This window comes from Pseudorca crassidens, chromosome 3, assembly GCF_039906515.1.
Source record: "Pseudorca crassidens isolate mPseCra1 chromosome 3, mPseCra1.hap1, whole genome shotgun sequence".
NCBI lineage: Eukaryota > Metazoa > Chordata > Mammalia > Artiodactyla > Delphinidae > Pseudorca > Pseudorca crassidens.
The window spans coordinates 65,508,195-65,530,016 of record NC_090298.1 but is presented as its reverse complement, the minus strand read 5'-3'; the positions used below and the strand labels follow the sequence as shown (position 1 = coordinate 65,530,016).

General features: G+C 38.5%; 1 long non-coding RNA gene across 1 annotated transcript; it reads right to left on the bottom strand.

The window, feature by feature from the left end:
- Positions 1-9,523: 9,523 nt before the first annotated feature.
- Positions 9,524-15,990, bottom strand: LOC137221459 (uncharacterized). The gene is made up of 2 exons (XR_010942012.1): positions 15,385-15,990; positions 9,524-10,361 (listed from the first exon to the last, which is right to left on the bottom strand). It is a non-coding gene; the product is annotated as an uncharacterized lncRNA (long non-coding RNA).
- Positions 15,991-21,822: the final 5,832 nt, after the last annotated feature.

Here is a 21,822-nt window from a genome sequence, read left to right as displayed (position 1 = left end):
CCTAAAGCCATACAACTCCTAGAAGAAAGCATAGGAGGAAAGCTCCTTGACATTGGTCTCGGTGATTTTTTGGATTTGACACCAAAAGTACAAACAACAAAAGCAAAAGTAAACAGGAGGGACTACATCAAATTAAAAGCTTCTGCACAGCAAAAGAAACAACAAAATGAAAAGAAAATCTATGTAACGGGAGAAAATATTTGCAAACCATATATCTGATAAGGTATAGTCAAAATATATAAGGCACACATATAACTCAATAGCAGAAAAACAACTAATCAGATTTTTTAAATGGGCAAAGGACCTGACTAGATATTTTTCCAAAGAAGACATACAAATGGCCAACAGGTGTATAAAAAGATGCTCAACATCACTAAGTATTAGGGAAATACAAGCCAAAACCACAGTGAGATATCACCCCACACCTGTCAGGATGGTTATTTTCAAAAAGTCCAAAGATAAGTTTTGGCTAAGTGTGGGGAAAGGGAACCATTTTACACTGTTGGTGGGAATGTAAATTCATACTGCCTTTATGGAAAATAGTATGGAGGTTCCTCAAAAAATTAAGAATAGAACTATATTACCATATGATCTAGCAATTTCACTTCTGGATATAATATCAAAGAGATAGCTGTACTCCCATGTTCACGTCAGCATTATTTACAACTGTCAAGATATGAAAACAGCCTAAGTGTCAAAAGAAAAATGGATAAATAAAATGTCTAAAATCTATGTATATAATGAAATATTATTCAGCCTTAATAAAAGAAAGAAATCCTGCCATTTGCAACATCACGAATAAACTAGAGGACATTGTGAAAATTGAAATAAGCCAGAGAAAGACAATTATGGCATGGTGTCACTTACAAGTGGAATCTAAAAAAGCTGAACAGAACTTTTTACGGAAGCAAAGAGAAGAATGGTAGCTGGGGGATGGGAAAAATGGGGAGATGTTTGCCAAAGGGTACAAAAGTTCAGTTATAACATGAAAAAGTTTGGAGACCTAGTGTACAGTATGGTGACTGTAGTTAATAATTATTGTATAGTTGAAATTTGCTAAAAGAATAGATTGTAAGTATCTTGCCACCAAAAAAAAAAAAAGGTAATCATATGAGGAGATAAATATGTTAACCTGATTGTGGTAATCATTTCACAACATGTATGTACATACAATCATCACACTGTACTTTATATACAATTTTACTTGTCAATCATACTTCAATAAAGCTGAAAAACAGTAGGAGTATAATATTAAAGGTAATAATGAGATGAAGTAAATTGGAATGAAATTAAATGGAAAAAAAAAACCCCTATGGGCTATGAACCATAGACTTGTTAGTCCTTTTTTTGGTTCAATGGGTCCTAGCATGACCCCAGAAACTCAAGAGAAAACATTTTGAAAGCTGATCAGTCTAGGTTCAGCCTGGGACAAAAGACTGTCTTATTGAAAAAATATGGATACGCCCTAAGGGCTGCCATATAAATTTAAAATCCATAACTTTGTGACATCATAATTTATGTACACAAGAGAAGGTCTGCCAGAAATATCTGAGTCCAAAAAAATCAATAGGGAACAAAATTATTCTGGGAAAAAATAAGTTTTAGGTTTGTATCAATCCACAGTAGACAAAACAGTCAACTTTAGAAAGTAACAAACTAAGGTTTCTTAGAAAGTAACAATAAGGCTGACACATTACAAACCTGGATGAGTGACTAAATATCTTAATCTAAAGTGAAATCTGGGTGAAGGTATGAGATGCCATGCCACGAGGTTTACAGACTATTGAAGAGCAAAAAACAGCTGCAGAATTGTCCTGTTATTCTCCAGATTTAATGTCCCTAACACTTCTCCAAACACATATAAAAGCTGTGAAAATGCAATAAGAAAAAAGTCAGGAATTGTTACATATTAAATGGATTTACTGTCTCATCTTTGGATTCAGCCTGATTTTTATTTTCATATCTTCTAGAAAAGGTAATCATAACACTTACTAATACCTAGCAGTCTGCCCTAAGAATTTCTATGATAGTTTGTGTGAAGGAAGGAAGGGAGGAAGGAAGGGCTAGTAACACACCAGATTTGGAGCATTTGAGGAATTATAAGTGACTAGACTGAACTTAAAGCTTTATCATTAGACTGTGTTCTTCAAAATCAGAAGTAAGATGAAAAGTATAGGGGAAAACTAAGTAAAGCATATAAAAAGTAAATATGAATGATTTGTTTTAGGATATAATTATTCTTATGGAACAAACCAGAAGGGAGTTTTAGATGGAAGAAAAGGTAGAAATCCCAGCTAATTAATTTTGATTTTTTTTTTGGTAAATTTTACAGTTTCCACACTAAATTTCTAAAACATTTTAAACTGCTCACACCATTCCAAAACTATTTGATTTCATGTTTCATCATTTGGTGAGTTTAATCAGTTCCATAAAGGAAGAAACAAATGATGGCCAAATGAAAATATAAACTTCAAGAGCTTGGGAATCATTACTGAGGAGTCATGCTTCTTCCCAGGAAGCCTGTGCAGCTGTGGGCTCTGGATATGAGAATAAGAATCTCCTCTGAATTTACATAACCTTAAGTTGAAGAATGAAACGCAGCTAATAGGAGAGAACCAGATTAAAAAGGACAAGCTCTCACTAATTACTCAGCCAAAGTTTTTATAGGAAGTAGCAATAAAGGGTTCATGTATTTCACACTTCTCCCTAGTATAGGTTTTACCAAATTTTTATAAAGACACGTGGAAAGATTTCTTTCTGAGCATTAACTTAAATCTCATTTTCAATTCTTATTTTTAGACACTGAGTCCTGTGGTTGGCATTACAGAAGTGTTTCTGGAGGGTGGCCATGTTACTGATGATTTTTAATGGATGCCAAAGAAGAAAAAACATTCTAACTTGGAAAGAAGAATTCAGGCCAAAGAAGAAAGCACAAGGTATGCAAACCATCTATGTTAAACAAATGCAGCCATGCTGAAACAATATAATTTGTGCTTCAGACAAAAAGATATTGTAATTTTCTTATGGGTTACAGAAAAATCATACAATAAATATTATAGAAATGATCCTTTTTGGTACTGGAGAAAATTAGAGCATTTGCCTCAAACATTGTGCTGTGGGCACAGACCTATTCCTAGTCCCAAAGCCTTTTTTTCTTGCCAAACTAAAGCAGATACATGACCTGGAGCAGGTGGGGGACCAGGCCTTGGACACTAGGGCATGTGAGCAGAGATGGGATAAAGTAATGAGAATATCACACAAGAAAAGTCCAAAGACCTGGGATCTAGTTCCATATATGTCATTTGCTAAATATGAACCATGAGTAGGTACCTGTCTGAGCCTCTACTTCTTATTAATAAAAACGCGATGATAATTCTTGCTCTCTCAAAGTCCTCAGGAGGATGAAGTACCATATCAATTACAAGGTGATAGTAAATTTGGGGACTAATAATAAGCCCCCAATCCTCTTAAAAAAGAAATATGTCTTTCTGGCTTAATAAAGCAAGATAGAGCTTCAGCTTTCTAACAAACTGTAGCAGAACAAGTAGGAAAGGTATCAGACGTACCAACTAGTGTTTAAGAACTGCAAGATAGTAAGAGTGAAATTTTAATTTGATTGTTGCGCAGAGTTAATGAATGTTTCTTTGGTGCCCAAGGCACTGACAGATAGTCGATTTAGCATTTAGGCAGACCCACAGGCACTTTTAGTCTCATATATCATCACTCAATGCCATGTCACAGATGACACAGAGAGTCTTACTAGACTCCATCAACCTGAGTCTTTCTCAGGCTCCATCCTTCTCAGTCTCACTTGGACAAAGCTCTCAAAAAAAAAGTTTGGCTTATCTGAGTCCAACAGGGTGTTGAGTTCCTTGTGTTAGAGCTCTAGAAATAAGACACTATTCTTAGCTAGGATTACTTGGGAAATGTTTAGCAGTGATTGTTAGCTATTCTAGGAATGACACTGAATTTGGATGGGATCAGGTTGGCGCCTCCACTAGAGGAATGTCTGCTCTGGTGAGGACGGAGCATGGGGATTGTAACTTCAGTTTGAACGTTTTAAATCATCCTGTGGGTAAAGAGAAGTTCCTGAAACCCAATTCCTCAACATAATTTACCCGTAGCTCTGAGTTTTCTCATGAAAGGTGAGGGGTACTTCCAGTCAGCATGAGCCTAAACCATCATGTTAATTGGTTAAATTCACTACATCTTCCACTGTTGAAAGACAAAAACTTCAGACACAAGAATAATCACTGGACACCTTCCCAAAACACATCCCACATAGCTCCCTAAACAGCTTACCATAATTCCTGGCACCCAACACTGGCATCAGTGTGCAGCCTACTCCAGTGTCTTAGACATCACAGGTAGATAAACTCAATCAGGAAACCAGAGAGAGAGACTTTATGAAGCAAAAAAAACAACCTTAGGGCTCAGTTGACATCAGAAGGCAGAATAACATGTAGGCAAATTTTGCCTACTTGACAAATGTACATGGAGTGCACTCTGGACGTGAAAAATAATAGATCAGAGTCCATTTCTAGGCTTTCACAAATTCACAGTACATATCCAACCTCTCATATTCCTCTGCTCAAAAGACTCACACATAAAAGTCCTACATAAATTCACTTCAATAAAGGGTCCTTTAATCTAGATGAGTATAGGAGTTAATATTTATAAAGCACCTAGAAAAATATATATATTATATATATATAATATTCTTTATATATATAAATGTTTGTTAAATAAAAATTTTAAGAATTTAGTACATCTATTTTTAAACATCAACATAATTATAAACTCCTTGGAGCTTTTTAAAGATTTTCCTACAGTTCTATCAGAGTTCTAGGAACACACTAGACATGTAATAAACACTGCTTCCTAACTGATTCATTTCAAATATTTATTGAATACCTGTATGGTTATTCAAAATTAATTGAACACTTCTGAAATTTATTTTCAGTGCCTAAGTTTTATATGAACTTTCAGTCAAACCAATTTATTAAAAAGCCTTCATGGTTATTTCTTTTCTCCTGCAGATGTTCATTATGCATCCCGCATGTCACCTGGCAGGGCTCAATCCTGCATCTAATTCATCTCAGACTCTGTGTACCATCACACCATCAATGGTGGAAATGGCAGCCTTGATGTGGTCCTTCATAGCCTCAGATCTGAGAGGATGAAATAGTCAGAATACAAGGTTCAGGACACACCCCCAAAAGAAGTCACTCAGTGTACAACCTGAGGGGTCAGGGGGGCCACTGCTCCTGAGATAGTTAGGGGCAAAGCTCTGTACTCTACACATGTTGGATTCCTTGACCCCTGGCAGTGTTACCTATCATATGGTCTAAAATAGCCCTCTTATTTAAGGAACTTTACTCTGAGTTTTAAGAGTTATTGCTCTTTCTCCTTCTCAACATACTTACCCTATTTGAAGTATAATTCTTCCTGGCAGGAATAATTCTTTATAATATATAAAATAGACTGAGGTAGACAATGAGTTCCTTATGCTCACATTATCACCTTTAGTTCTTCTACTTGCTTGTTTCTTTCAAACATTTCTCACTTTCCCCATCGGAACTGCTCATTTCTAGAACTTCTCTCTGTCCATCTGCTTTTCTTGAGAATCAAGGTTCAGGTTAAAAGAGTCATTTTCCCAGTACATAGAGTTTGCCATTCATCAGTGTCAACATAAGCATCAGTTTTGTGTCCAGTTCATCAAATTTTAACCTCTATCCCCTCTTTCTCAAATGAGCTACACTTGCCAAAAATCACCTACCAAGCTTCAGACTTTTCTGGCTGCCTCTGCTCACTGGCATTGGAAGGCTCTCCTAATACGCTTCTTCACCCAATGTCAGTTATGTGTTATTGTCTTCTTTCAGCAAAATATTTCTAAAGATGTTCAATGAGCCTGCACCTCACAACCTCTTCAATGCCTAGGACATCTGTCTCTCCACAATGTGGTAGACATCTATATAGCCTCAGCCCTTGATTCTCGCAGTCTGTCTTCACCCATAGGTCAAAAAACCCATATTGTCCAGCACATCCATAACTCGCTTCATAGGTCATATTTCATCAAATCCTAAAAAAGATGCTGCACTAAAATCTAGTCAGATAATCTATTGTTACTCTCTTCAGTCCCCTAACAAATCTATTGTACAAAGAATAGTACTCAGCATATCCAGAGAGTTGTTCATTTAGAAACACAACTATGGGCAAGATTATTATATCCAATCCATTAGTGGCAAGCCCAAGAAATTCAAGAGACTAGAGAGGGGTTAACACATAAATTCCTTTCAGAAAAGTGATTTCCTTTATTTCATTGGCCTTAAGGCATCTCTTTTACTCCTCATTCCATAGAGGAGTAAAATCAATAAAGATCTCAGAGAAAACACAATTTTTTAGACAACAGAAGAAATGGAAAGACCTCAAAACAGAAGACCTCAGAGGTATTTTTCCACAGTGTGTATTTCCCAGGCTGGTGTGGACATTCCTTCAATCACTAAAAGACAAGATTTGCACTTTGCTTGTCCTTAATCTGAACACAATCATCACCTTCATGTACCCAACAAACACATAAAGCTACATTCACCCTCCAACAAAAATAAAGCCATCCTTACCATGGGCTTCCCAAGGGTAGTTACCTACTCTTCCACTCACATTCCCACCATGTCACCTTTCCAAGCCCTCTGCTCTCCACGTTTAAGGGTGTGAGCAAGGAATAGGCAGGCTCTCACTTTTATCACCCTGACTTCCACCAGGATTAAAGATTCTATAATATAATTGAATGGTTCTTAGATTTGTGGAATGTCTGAATTCTGAAGGTAACTGGAGATTAGATGTTCAATAAATGTTACCCATTATTCCACTAAACTCTAAGCAAGGCCTGTATCTGAATTTTCTCATCCATGTATCTCAGCACCCACCAGAGTATCTGGCACATAGTAGGTGCTCAATATCTATTTACTGAATTAATGAACAAATAAATAAGTAAATGAATGATGAATAAATGACAGATCACTTATTCCAAATATCTATTTTAAGGATGACAAATGCTATATAGCATTAATAACAGACACTTCATATTTACTGTCTTACAGCAGTCTTACTTTCATTCTTAAATAATATAAAACTAATTTAAATGACTTGCCCAGTTTCTCACAATTCTAATACCAAAATTTCAGTGCTCCTAATCTAAAAAAAAAAAATGCCACAGTTGGGAAATCAGCTCCACCAAGAAGGTATTAAATATAATAATAGGGCTATATGAATCTATATGAGCTTATAGGCACAAAGCCCAAGATCAACAGTATGTGTGATATATAAATATTAATAAAAGATGTACTATAATTTAACTTAACATATGCACTATAATTTAGATGGTATTATGATACTCAAGTATTTGATAATTCCTGGATGCATAATCAATATCACCTTGATATTGATAAGAGAATGCCAAGCTGATGACAATTTTGCTGGTTAGTCAGTGTTTGCATATTGATCATTTGTTTCAAATTTGCTGTAAAAGCAAGATGTCCTTTGGGAAAAGTACAAATAATGGGGTGATTAAAAACAAATAAGGTGTTTTTATATCAGTAAGTGAAATACATATTTCTATTTCAAAATTGCGGTATTCAATTATTCAATGCACTGAATTCAATGCAGAATTCAATATACTCACTAAAGAGGAGAGTGGAGAATTTCAGCAATTATCCACCTATTGCAAAAGGGGAAATATATTTTGCTCATTCCATTAGATACCTCATACAAAACTAGGGGATGGTTTTGTTTCACCTGATCGGAGAAATGGTCTCAGTTTGCTCCTGAAAAGCTGGTAGTTACACATAATGAGTAATCGTTATTCCACAGTAAAACTTAATTTTAGTATGAGTCACTGGTCACCTACGTGTTACATTTATTACAAAATGCATTACTTTCTATTATATTACTAATATAATACTACACTGTTACTATATTACTAATCAAAAATAAAAGAGCATATAAAATGAACATATTGGGCTTCCCTGGTGGCGCAGTGGTTGAGAGTCCGCCTGCCAATGCAGAGGACACGGGTTCGTGTCCCGGTCTGGGAAGATCCCACATGCCGCGGAGCGGCTGGGCCCGTGAGCCATGGCCACTGAGCCTGTGCGTCCGGAGCCTGTGCTCCGCAACGGGAGAGGCCACAACAGTGAGAGGCCAGAGTACAGCAAAAAAAAAAGAAAAAAAAAAAAGGTAAAATGAATATATTAATCTAGAGAGAGGGAGGAAATACCATTGTTTATTCACCCAAATATTACATAATAAGTATCATTTTTTGACTCTAAATACAAATGAATCTGACTAGACACAAAATGCCTAACTCCACTCCTTGCTGTCACATGGACTTTGAGAATTCCACAATTTACATCATGAGAAATAAGGCCTACTTCATTCTGTTGTGAATCAAATACCAGCTGATGGACAAGCAACGAATCATTAACTTAGTCTTCTCTGAGTGAGGAAGAAACAGAATGAGTGTGTTAATCCATCCACTTAAAAGGGAAATATTTTGAAGATTTTCAAAAAGGAACCTTGAATCCCAAAAACAAATAAATGCAGATTTGGGGGAATCGTTTATAGGAAAAGGCTGGGTGTGTCTACATTTTCCTTACTGATGACTGCAACCAATTAATTTAATCGGCAAAACTTGTTAGTAGGACAGAACTGGAAATAAATTTACTTATTCTGACAAGTTTTCTATTAGAGATATCAAGGAACAACTGATGTCTCTTGGAAATAACTAAAGACAACACCCTCTTTGGCATCAGCTGTGTGTTTTCTTTGGTTTGATTTTCCCTGGTTTTCCGTAGCAAACAGTATTTGCTTAAAGACACCTCTCCCTGCTCTGCCTGACTATTCTCCATGGGAATCAGAGCTCCCTATCTGATGATAAATCTGGTTTCCTACAGCAAATGGAGCTGATACCCTGAGGCCTATGAGGCCTGTTCCCCCAGGGCAGTGAGTCTACTGAACAGATGAACCATAGAAACAGAAAATGTTTTCCATTTTCCAAACCAGAAAACCAGTAGGAAAGAAAAACCCTTGGTTCTGAGATTGTAAAAGCTGGTTCAGAGAACATATGCTGCCTTCTAAAGAATATATTATGGAGGACACAATCTCTTTGTCTCAATGGACATCTCCCAAAGTCTATGCAGCAAAACCCCCAAAAAGCTGTGAGTGTGAGGACACAGTGCAGGGGTCTAATTCAGTTTCTATTTTGACATTCAAACAAAGAAATGTAGCTGTTTGGGAGAACTCTCCTGACTACAAAGGAACCATCTGGGACTAATTATGATATCCAGGCTTATTTAAAACCATCATTTCATTTGTATTTTGAGTTTCTAGTGTAGTTAATTAAGGTTTCCCCTATCCCTACCATACCATAATCATACACACACACATACACACACACACACAAAGCTTTTGCAGAGTTGTGTAAGGATTACCGCTATGAATAGCAGTGAGTTACAAAATTCTCCAGGACTTTTAATTTATTTATCAATTTATTTATTTTATTTTTATTTATTTTTGGCTGCATTGGGTCTTTGTTGCTGCACACGGGCTTTCTCTTGTTGCGGCAAGCGGGGGCTACACTTTGTTGTGGTGTGCAGGCTTCTCATTGGGGTGGCTTCTCTTGTTACGGAGCACAGGCTTCAGTAGTTGTGGCACGCAGGCTTCAGTAGTTGTGGTTCATGGGCTCTAGAGCGCAGGCTCAGTAGTTGTGGTGCATGGGCTTAGTTGCTCCACAGCATATGGGATCTTCCTGGACCAGGGATGGAACCCATGTCCCCTGCATTGGCAGGCAGATTCTTAACCACTGTGCCACCAGGAAAGTCCTCCAGGACTTTTTAAAACTGGAAGTCATTTTCCAAGTCTTCTTCAACGGATAACAATAATAGTTCCAGCAATAATACTTCCAGAACAAATTAGTGGTTTACATCATTAGAGCATTACATCTGGACACCACAAATGCAATGCACTCTTGTCCCTACAAGTGTATGAGCTTTTGCATTCAAGAAACACTCCAGATCCAGAAAAAGTGAGACCCTGCCCCTCCAGTCTATTGAAAACCCTTGTGGGAGCCATGAGGCCATAAAGAGTTTATATATCATCTCCTTCTCTCAAATAGTCAGAGACTGAACCAGATAAAATAAATCCTTTCTCTTGCAGGCTACTGGCCAGATGTAGAAGGCTCTGTGGTAGCATTCTTCCTTCCCATTCAGCTATATTTCAAATCTTCCCTTTCTGAGAGAATAGCTTCAAAGAGGCTTCAGAATTCTCTAAAATCCTTTTACTTCTTTTTTTCAGTTACAAACTGAAAACTGAATTTGGAAAGGAGGTAACATGAGTTTCGGTATATGATTATCTTTTAAATCATAAGGAAAGACAAGACACCTTACTAAAGGAACAGAAAGACTGTCATCCTCTTTTCCTATAGTTTCCTTTTCCCACAAAAGAGCTATAGTCAACATGCTGAGAAAAATCTAATGATCATGAGATTTGTGAATAAGTTTTTTGATTCTACCCTTCTTTCCTGCTGGCCATTTCTCTACCCCAGAGTCTGGTGAACCAGGAGAAGGAGGGAAAAGAACAACTTGACTACTTGTGGATCTCTGGCAAAAGGTTTAATGTAGGACAAGGTTCAACCTAATTTCTAAAATAAATTTTTCAAATATTACTGGTACAAACTGTCTGTTCCCCATTACCATAGATACCAGGAATTAACTGTAATTTTGCTTCCATTTGATTCCCCGTAGGGACAAAACCACAGTTTTAATGCCAACACATGCACATTCTAACATTACAGTAAACGTTTTTCTGACGCATTTACAGATTCACAAAAAAAAGAGAGATAAACTGAAACATTTGGCTAAGGCTTAGTTACTTTGCTGAGAATCAGTAATATTTCAGAAAGTGGTACAATGTTGAAATTACAAAATCCATTCTTTAAAAACCCTCAGGTTAGAGTTTGAGTTACTAGAAAAAGAAAGAAATGCAAATTGTTTATTGTTTTCACATGTACAGTAAATTCAGAAAATTGTACTTCTTTCAAGAACCATATGGTAGAGAGAGACTTTCTTTTCATCAGGGGTGGTTTTGCTTATTGTGCCAAGAGCTAAAAAGATGTTTTTAATAACCAAAGCCAGTTTGTCATACAATCTGTCTGGATCTTGCTTGTAAGAGATGAAGATCCCTTGGGTAGGAAATAGAGGGTGATGGGGGAGTTGTCTGAGATAGAAAAGTTGTGCAAGAAACACAATCCAAAGGGAAGATCTTTAACTCATGGTTGATCGAAAAACTGGTTTGCATATTTCACTGCGGAACCATGGGAGGTTACTGAGGCTCCTTTCGTAAATGTAACCATGTTCTTCATGAGGGGGAATGTGACAATGAATTGAATGCTGAAAACATGTCCCCTAAATACCCAAGTTTGGTGCAAGTGAAGAATTCACCCAACAACAGTCTGAGAGGGCCTGAGAGAGAAGATGACTGCTCTTTGAAAATGACTTTGAATCAAAAAAAGGCCAGAACCCTGCCTCAGAGGCTAGGAAAAAAGCATTCTTAGGAATGAGAGTGATCCTGGGAGGATCACACAGATGTGTTTCCCCAGACCTGTGTTTAAAAAAAGGACACATCAAAAACTAGTGCCAGACCATTTTAAAGTGTTCATGGTTCATGATGAAATAAGAAAATTAAGGAAAGTGTAGTGCATTTTTCATAAAGTTAAATAAGCTCACTGTAAAGGTCAGTTCTTTATTATAAGAGTATATCCTTCCTACAGTTCTCAAGTTAAAATATGCTTCAATATATTACATTGAACCACAGGAAATTGCCAATATTCAACTGTTTTTGACCTACAAAAATGGCAATTTCCTTGGTTTCAATCTAACATTAAATGATGATGATTGGATATGGGAGCTTATAATGGCTTTCTGTGGCAAAATATAGACCTGGTAACCATATGTCAGTACCCAGATTTATTTTTGAAAATTTTCTATTCCATAAAATCCATATAACTATAAATTGCTATTAGAGAGTGTCTCGATCAGCAGGCTTCTAGATTTTGACTACTGTAAAATAAAACAAAACAAAACACAATTTTTTTAAAAAAAGGAAAGCAGACCCAGATGCTGAGTAGAATGTTAAGGACACTGGAAGCTAGCTTCATAGGAAGGAGAGGCTGGAAGTCCTGAGTCTTGGGACACCAGGAGCATCATAAAGACGTATGAGGAAGGACTCAGGGCTAAGAAAGACTTTCCAAGCCCTGCCCCAGCCTGATCAGGAAAGGAGATTGCTGATAATTGTCATTCATATTCCTCCAATGGAAGGATGCAGAAGTTGATCCTCCACTGGAAAGCAAAGGTAAAAATCTATTTGGTAACTTGGTAAAAAAGGAGTTCCAGAAAGTAAGGTGTAGTTCCTGCCAGTAGTAGAGATTAAGAATATTAATGCAGTCCTCTGGTTCTTACAAAAGATACCTGCCCAATGTCAAAAAAGTGGGAAGCAGCCTCATAGCACAGGGAGATCAGCTCAGTGCTTTGTGACCATCTAGAGGGGTGGGATAGGGTGGGTGGGAGGGAGATGCAAGAGGGAGGAGATATGGGGACATATGTATATGTATAGCTGGTTCACTTTGTTATAAAGCAGAAAATAACACACCGTTGCAAAGCAATTATACTCCAATAAAGATGTTTAAAAAAATAATTAAAAAAAATGTTTTTTTTTAAAAGCAAAAAAAAAGGGTATCTTTATTGGCCTTGCCAACCACCACTCAAGCATAACTGACTGGCCCACAGTGGACCAAATAGGATTCTCTCTGAATGGGAATTTGAATTTATGGAAGGTGAGCTAGAAGGTCCTGAGGACTGGAGTCTGAGCCTGCTATTTTGGAATGGGCACAATGAAGCTATGTGCAAGCAGAGAAGTGAAGAGAGAAAAAGTGAAGCAAACATACAGAAGCGATGAGAGATCTTGAGAAAGAAGTGGAAAAAACAAGGCAGAAAAAGTAGCTCGCTTGGTTCCAAACTATATTCCAGTTCTAGGGCCAGTCACTCAAGAAGACCTAGCTGGGTCTTGGGATCCAGATACTTGGAATCCATGAGATACCCCTGAGACTAATTTTCCTTTACTTAAGCCAGTGTGGGGGAGTTTCTGAGTCCTGTAAAGAAAAGATTCCAGTTGAATTGTAAAGTGATCCATTTAGTGGGAGAAGAAACTGGATTATAATCAGAACTACCTGAGAGTAATAGCAACCTGCCTATATATTCCTCCTTTTATATCTCTTCTCTTCCATATATGGTTCACCCTTTGCCTTTTTTTTCCTCTTATGTGGCAGGTGTGATAATTCAGCAGTGCATGTAACTTGTAATTTGGAAATGCTTCTAACCTTGATGACAAGTCAATAAACTTTGGCTGCATAACAAACCACTCCAAGCCATAGTGGCTGAGAACAACCAAATTTTAGCCATAATTCTGCAGGTGGGCAATTAGGCTGACTTCAGCTTGGCAGTTCTTCAGGTCTCAGCCAGGCTCACTAGACATCTGCGGTCAGCGGCTGGGACAGCTCGGCACTGGCTAGTTTAGGGTGACCTCTGCTCAGATGGCTTCTCTCGCTTCCAGGTGGTCTCTCGCCCTCTAGCAAGCTTTGCCCCCGTGATTATTTACTTGGCAGATGAGCAGTGTTCCAGGAGAACAGGTAGATCCTTGGGCTCAGAATCGACCCAGCAACACTTCTGCTGCATTCCAAAATAAATCATCAGGCTAGCCCAGATTCAAATGCTGGGGAAATATACTCCACCTCTTAAGGTAAGCAACTGCACAGTTACATCACAAGGGATGCAGATAAAGAGAAGGGAATAATAGTGGCCATTTTGCAAAAAGTCCACCACAGGTGGCCTCCCAGGCCTAGGGTAGGGTCTATTAACAAAAGAGATGTGGAATGGTGCTTAGTCCATCTCTGCCCTAAGGCCCCAGAAGAAAAGCTATTTTCCATTTCCCTACTGGCTTCCTCCTGTTATATACAGAGTCATAGGATGGAGAGGACCAAATTCAGGGCGTGGGCTCACAAAGCCGAACTGTGGACTGGGATGGTTGCAAGCCTGAAGCCTAGAGTCTGGAAAGCCTTAGACAGCTGTTTTTAATAGTCTAAGAGAAGACTCTAGCCAAAGAACAGCACTGCAAACTCTGTCAGGGTGGAGATGGTGCATTGTGACCATGGCAATTTAAAAGTATCTCTTTAGGGACTTCTGTGGTGGCACAGTGGTTAAGAATCCGCCTGCCAATACAGGGGACATGGGTTCGAGCCCTGGTCCGGGAATATGCCACGTGGAGCAACTAAGCCTGTGTGCCGCAACTACTGAGCCCGCATGCCACAACTACTGAAGCCCACGCACCTAGAGCCTGTACTCTGCAACAAGAGAAGCCACGGCAATGATAAGCCCGTGCATCACAACAAAGAGTGGCCCCTGCTCGCTGCAACTAGAGAAAGCCCACATGCAGCAACAAAGACCCAGTGCAGCCATAAATAAATAAATAAATAAATAAATAAAAATAAAATGCCAGCACCAAAATGAAAAAAAAAAAAAGTATCTCTTTAACTATAAACTTCCAGTTATAAGATGAATAAGTTCTGGGGATCTAATGTACATGTTTATTATAACTAATAATACTGTATTGTATACTTGAAAGTTGCTAAGTGATTGCATCTTCAGTGATCTCACCACAAAAAAGATATGGTAATTATGCTACACTACAAAGGTGTTAGCTAACACTATGGTGGTAATCATTTTGCAATATGTAAGTGTATCAAATCAATAGGTTGTACACTCTAAACTTACAAAATACTATATGTCAATTATATATCATTAAGCTGGGATAAAAAAAGAAAATCAAAGTATAAAAAACAGTATCTCTTTGGTGTGCTATTTCAATTGACATTTCTTGGCTACAAAGATGGAAGAGTGCATCTTCCTTAAGCACCTCTCCCATTCTTGCATGGACTCACAGTCTTTCCAGAGCCACTAACACAAACTTTACTCATCGAGGCTACCAGTACCAAGGAGACCAGCAACAATGATTTGAGTGACACAAAGGATGGAGCAGTAGAAAATGTCTTACTGTCACATCTAACAGAACCTAAGAGCAAAACAAACTAGACAAGATAACTTAGTAACTTCAGTGAGCTGTGGATCTTAAATAACATCCCAAATGCAAGTCTGTACATGAAGAGCAAAAACCTTTGAAAATTTTATGATTTTCCAGACACAACAACAGGAAACATTAATGGACACTTGGGGATAAGCAATAAGCAGTCAGAAAATGCCCTGCATGTAGACTGGCATTTACCTGAAGTAATTTGAAAGACTCCAAATTTCCCAGAATTAGCTTGCCACAAAACTGAAATTTTTCATCGTTAGAGTAACTCCTTCTGTGACTTAGAGTCTGCAAGAAACCACTATAGAAATATAAATGTGTTTCAGATATATTTGAAAATAGAAGTCACGGATTCAATAACAATTTATCATTTTTCTATTAGAGTTCAAATCCTGAGCAAAAGAAGAATTTTAAAGCCTTGATGAAAAAAAGTTGATGGGACAGAGGAAGAACTCAGGAACCTCAGGTAGCCAGGGGGTTACATAAAGACACAGGGTACAGAAGGGGTAGAAAGAAGAGTCTTGCAATGACTTTGTGTCCTTCAATAGTTTGCCTGGAGCCAGTCTTGTGGAGAATGATGGAGACTGGGAAGGGGAGGAGGAGTGCACAGGGAGGGAGAGGACTCTACCCAGACACTTGGCGTTTCCTTTTGGGTCCAGTTTCATGTCAAGATTTCCTACTGCTACTGTGACAAATCACCACAAACTTAGTGGCTTAAAACTCATATTTATTATCTTATAGTTCTGGAGGTCAGAAGTCCTAAAATCAAGGTGACAGCAGGGTGGTATTCCTTCTAGAGCCTCTACAGGAGAATTTATTTCCTTACCTTTTCCACTTCTTAAGGCCACTTGCATTCTTTGGTTCATGGCTCCTTCCTTGTATCACTCCAGCCTCCACTTCCATTGTCACATCCATATCCTACTCTCTGATTGTCTCTCTCCTGTCTCCCTCTTTCTCTTATAAGAACTTTGGCAGTTACATTGGGTCCACCTGGATAAAAGAGAGTAAGTTCCCCATCTCAAGACCCTTAACTTAATCACATCTGCAAAGTCCCTTTTGCCACGAAAGCTAACACATTCACAGATTCCAGGGGTTCGGACATGGACAGCTTCGTGGAAGGGGCATTATTCTGTTCACCCCAGGGTCCATATCAAACACACACACCAAGAGTTTAGGAATTATATATCCTTCCCCTAGAAATAAGTATAATTAGGAGTAATGAGAAACAAAAGCTGAAATCCTGGGAGATTGTGCATAAAGAGTCAGCTTGAAGTGTCAGTGATGGATAAGGATGTTGTATGCAGCCTGTGGCAGGCTGCTCTTAGTGAATCACAATGAAAACCCTTAGGATTTTGAAGCAGAACCACGCTATCCTGTGCAAATAACTACTCTCCTTTTGAGAAACAGCTTTTGGCTTTCTACTTGACCTTAGTAGACCTGAACACTTGACCATGGGCCACCAAGTTACCATGTGACCTGAGGTGCCCATCATGAAGTAGATAGTCTGACTCACCAAGCCCATAAAGCTAGGCATGTACAGTTGCGGCATTCCATCATCAAGTAAAAGTGGTAGATAGAAAGCAGGCTCAATAAGGTCTTGAAGGCACAAGTCAGCTGCATGAGAAAGTTGCCGAGATGCCCATGCCCCCACTCTTGTTAACTGCCTTCTCTCTCAACCCACACCTATGGCCTTGTGGGGAGTTCTCTATGAACAGTTAACTGAAAAAGAAAAAACTCAGGCTTGGTTTACAAATGGTTCTACTTAATATGTGCAGGCAGAACCTGAAAATGGGTGGCTATAGCACTATAGCCCTATGCTGGGATGGCCTTCATGAACCATGGTAAAGGGAAATCCTCCCTGTAGACAGAACTTTGAATGATGTACCTAGCTGTTCATTTTTCCTGGTAGGAAAATTAACCAGAGGTATGGGTCTACAGTAATTCTTGAGGTATGGTTAATGGTTTGGCTGGGTGGTTGAGGAATTAGATGAAACACAATTGGAAAATTGGTAACATAAAGATCTGGAGAAGTATTGGATAAACATCTCTAAATGGGCACAGAATGCAAAATGTTTTGTGTCCCATGTGTATGCTCACCAAAGTGTGACCTCAACAGAGAGGGATTTTAATAGTTGAGTGGATAGAATGAGATATTCTGGGACTGTCGGTGAACTTCTTTCTCTATCTACTTCTGTTATTGTCAAATGGACTCAAATATAATGGCCATATTGGCAGGGATAGAGGTAATGCATGAACCTACTAAAATGGACTTCTACTCATCAAGGCTTATCTGAATACAGCACTGCCAAGTACTCAATCTTTCAGCAGCAGAGACCAAAACTGAGCCCCTAAAATGTCACCATCCCCTAGGGACAATCAGCCAGATACCTGATGGTGGACTGATTACATTACCACTTCTGTCATGAAAGGAGCTGCACTTTGTTCTCACTGGATAAGCACTTACCATAGGCATGGATTTCTCTTCCCTGCCCACAATGCTTCTGCCATTGTCTGTGGCCTTACAGAATTCCTTATCCACCATCATGGTATAATACAGCATTGCTTCCAGCCAAGCATTTCACAGCAAATGAAGTGCAACCAATAGGCCCATCCCCATGGAATTCACTGGTCTTCCCATGATGCTCATCATCCTGAAGTAGCTGACTTGATAGAACAATGGAATGGCTTTTTGAACACTCAGTTATAGTGCCAGATAGTTGACAGTACCTTTCAAAGCTATGGCAATATGGACCAGGAGGTAGTTTATAACCTGACAACAAATGTACAGTCCTGTTTCTCCCATAACCAGGATTCATGAATCTAGGAATCAAGGAATAGAAATAGGAATAGCAGCTCTCACTAATACCTCTAGTGATTGACTAACAAAGTGTTTGCTTTCCATCCCTGCAACTTTAGGCTCGGCTGATTTGGAGGCTGTAGTTCCCCAAAGAGCAATGCTTTCAGCAAGAGACAAAACAGTGATTCCATTAACCGGAAATTGAGACTTTCACATAGCCACTTTGGGGTCCTTATGTCTATGAATTGACTGGCAAAAGAAAAGGGTTACTGTGGGCAATTTTGTCCAGAGGACATTTGTAACGTCTAGAGACATTTTTTGTTGTTGTTGTCATAATTGCAGGAGGAGAGTGAACTAGTACCTGGTGGTTAGACGTCAAGGATGTGGCTAAACATCGTACAATGCACAGAACAGCCCACTACAACAAAGAATTATCTAGCCCAAAATGCCAATAGTATGGGAATCCTGGATTGCTCAAATCATCCTGGTGATTGATCCTCACTATCAAGAGGAAATTGGATTGCTACTGTACAGTGGGGGCAGAGGGAAACCCTGGGAGCCTTTCAGCATTCCTTTGTTATGAGATTAAAGTCAATGGAAAACTAAAACAAGTCAATTCATGCAAGACTACTAATGGTCCAGAAACTTCAGGAATAAATGTTTAGGTTACCTCACCAGGAGAGGAACTCCAACCAGCAGAAGAAGGCAATTATAAATACCAGCTAGACCATGTAACTAAGTGCAGAAATGAGAAGTATCGTAGTTGTATTTCTTCCTTATTTTGATATGAATTTATCATATCAAAATACTATACACTAAACAAATACTTTTATTTTCTTTTCTACTCCCATTTCCTGAGCAACTAACATAAGATATCTGGATAATTGTTAACCTTATATCTCAGTATTTAAGTTACAGGATAACAAAGGGGGAGTTTGAATAACTTAAGAATGAACATGATCAAAAACACAAAAGGGAATTAGTATCCACTTAGGGGGGAAAGGGTTAGCATATTTTCAGTTGTACGTAGGGTAGTTGTATCAGGTTAGGCAGAAGTATGACTTTGTTAATGTATTTATTTTTAAAATAAGTATAGTTTACAGAGATGTATATGGGTGGCAAGGTGACAATGGGCAGACTATGGTGGTTTTGTAATACATCAGTATACCTAGGCTGAACCATGTTTCCTAGCATTCTCTTCTCTGTATGTTTCTGGTTATGGTGAACCATATCTGAGAGACCTATTTGCATGAGATTTAGAAGGTGGAAGTGAAGCAGCAGCCATATTATATTTAACCTTCAAAAGGTGGAGTCAGGTACATTTTTAGCTCAAGCACATTATCATTGATCTGCTGGTTTACCTTGTTGGCCACAGGGCAGCACCCAGGCCTGCAGCTGCTCCACCTTCTCCTGGGATCCTCCTTCAACATCTTCCTGAGACATTTGTTTAGCTCTGTAAAAAAGGGCACTATTTTATAAAGATGAAGGCAGTGAAAACTGACACAGGTCCCAGTTCATTCTCATGATCCTGGCTCCTCTTCGTGGATTCTAGCTTGTCCTTGCTCTCCCCCACTTTACATCCATCTTCCCTTCCCAATTGTTTGCTATGCAGACTTCAAGCTTTAGCATGTGACATGAATACAACATGCCTAGAGAGACTATTTAACCAGCATCCACAGTTGTGTATAATGTCAAATCTCTGTAAAAATCCCATACACACACACACACACACACACACACAATTTATACAGGTCTCTTCCATGGCCCTAGAAGGGTCCTTAGCATTACATTCTCAGAAAGTATGTTTTTGAAAAAGTTGTAAAAATAAACTATTTCAAACTCAGTCAACTCTTAAATTTTTTGTTATTGTTTTCTCTAAATAGATAATCACCTTTATGCCTAATTTATATTTATAATTTTATATTCATTTTCCTAAAGAGGGTCTTCTAAATAGTGCTTCAAAATCTGCATCTGTCCCTGCAGAGGTTTTCCTGCACTCGAGGTCAGTTCAGAATTGATCTCCCTGAAACCAAATCAGAAAACCCTTTTGCAGCTGCAGGGTGAAGTAGATGCAAACTGCAAACAAATGGAGAAGGCTGGCAAGTCCTGAGTTCTAACCACAAGGCATTTAAACATGAAGTGAACTCATTTCAGTCTGCATTAAGGAAAACATCACTGTAAGAAGGGGCTGTAATGGAAAATCAGGCTCAGTCTTGGGAACATGCACATCCTCAACAAGAAGAGGGATGGAATCGAGGGCACAGGAGCTGCAGAAAGGGGGGAAAGACTAATTAAGGTTAGAACATTTAATCCAAATCTCCACAAGCATAATCTCCTTGTCCTTGGATCCTCCAAAAAGCAGAAAAATTTGTAACACATAAAGAGATTTTCAAAACTCATTGAAATGATTCATTGAAGTAGGAACAAGAGTATGCCTTGTTTAAGGAGAAGAACTGAGACTACTGAGTAGGTTTCTAAATCCAATGCCTCACATAAATGTGACAACAAACTCTTAAGGCCAAAGATGAGCTTTGCTCAGAATGCCATTGCTGGATAAAAATGAACACTTTATCACTGTAATAGGGTTGGAAATAAAATTTAGCTTCTTAAAAACTGTGATAATATGCATTCTACAGTTAAGCATTTTACTAAGAACACAAAAATTTCTTTGCTTCATATTTCCTAAGCTTTTCTGTGATAACTTTTGAAGAGCTAGTATGCATCTTTTACAGCCTAAACATATAGACTTTTTAAACATCTTTCAAGTTTTTTTAACATTGTAAAACCACATTCATCTTACATATGTACCAGATGGATGGATAAAGGAAAGAGAGAGAGTGATGGGTCAATAAATGAAGAGATGTTATTTTAAACCTGACTGCAGTTTAATCCAGGTAGATTAAAAAGAAAGAATTCTGAAGAGGGAGAAAGGCTCTTTGCCTTAAGAGCTACACCATATATCATTCCCTAACTTTCAGCAAAAGTCTGTGACACTCGTGTCAATGTCAGACAGCAGCTCCAGGAACTGAGAGCAATGGGAGAAGGTGAGGCCACCGAGGGGGTGTCTGAAAATCAAAAGAGGCAAGGAATCAGAACTAGGAGAAACAACAAGAATACAAGTCACTACTGCTCATGCCACAAATCCACCCTCCTGCTGAATTCCCAGCTATCTTGGGGAACAGACTTATTTCTCATATTAAGGAGACTCAAGCCACTCTATTAGGAGAGTAAACTAAAGGATGATTCCAGAGGGTTTGGGGACATCCAGGTGGCCACCATCAGGGTTACATGTGTTACAAAATAATAAACATTAGAACAACTAAATTTGACTACCAACATTTGTCCTATTTGTCCTTCATAAAATATCAGAAGGTCCAAAGCACATTTTAAATTCCATTTATTTGGAACTAGAGGTTTTGCTCTTTCGGTCCTTATAAAATGTTGTTGATCTCATCTCAGTAACTGAAAGTATCATATAGCAAACACTGCAAGTTCTACCATAAAAAGAGGAATCTGAAATAAAGACAGATTGTCCCAAAGAGTTACAGGAAAACTGGATCTGTTCATTTCATTACCGTCTAACTCTTAAAGGTGAGGTCATGAAAACCACAAGCAGGGATAGAGACAGAAGGGACAACTGTTCAGTATTCTCCCTGGAAAGCTGTTCCTTCTATGTGTCTCCACTGAAGAAGCACAAGTACCTTCTCCACCCCATCCCCAGAAGAAAATCTGTAACACAGAGGACCTTGTTCCACCAATTTTCTCCCCTCTCTGGAGTATATATTTTTAACCTTTCTCTACACCCTGGACTCTATATCCTTCCTTCCAGTCCA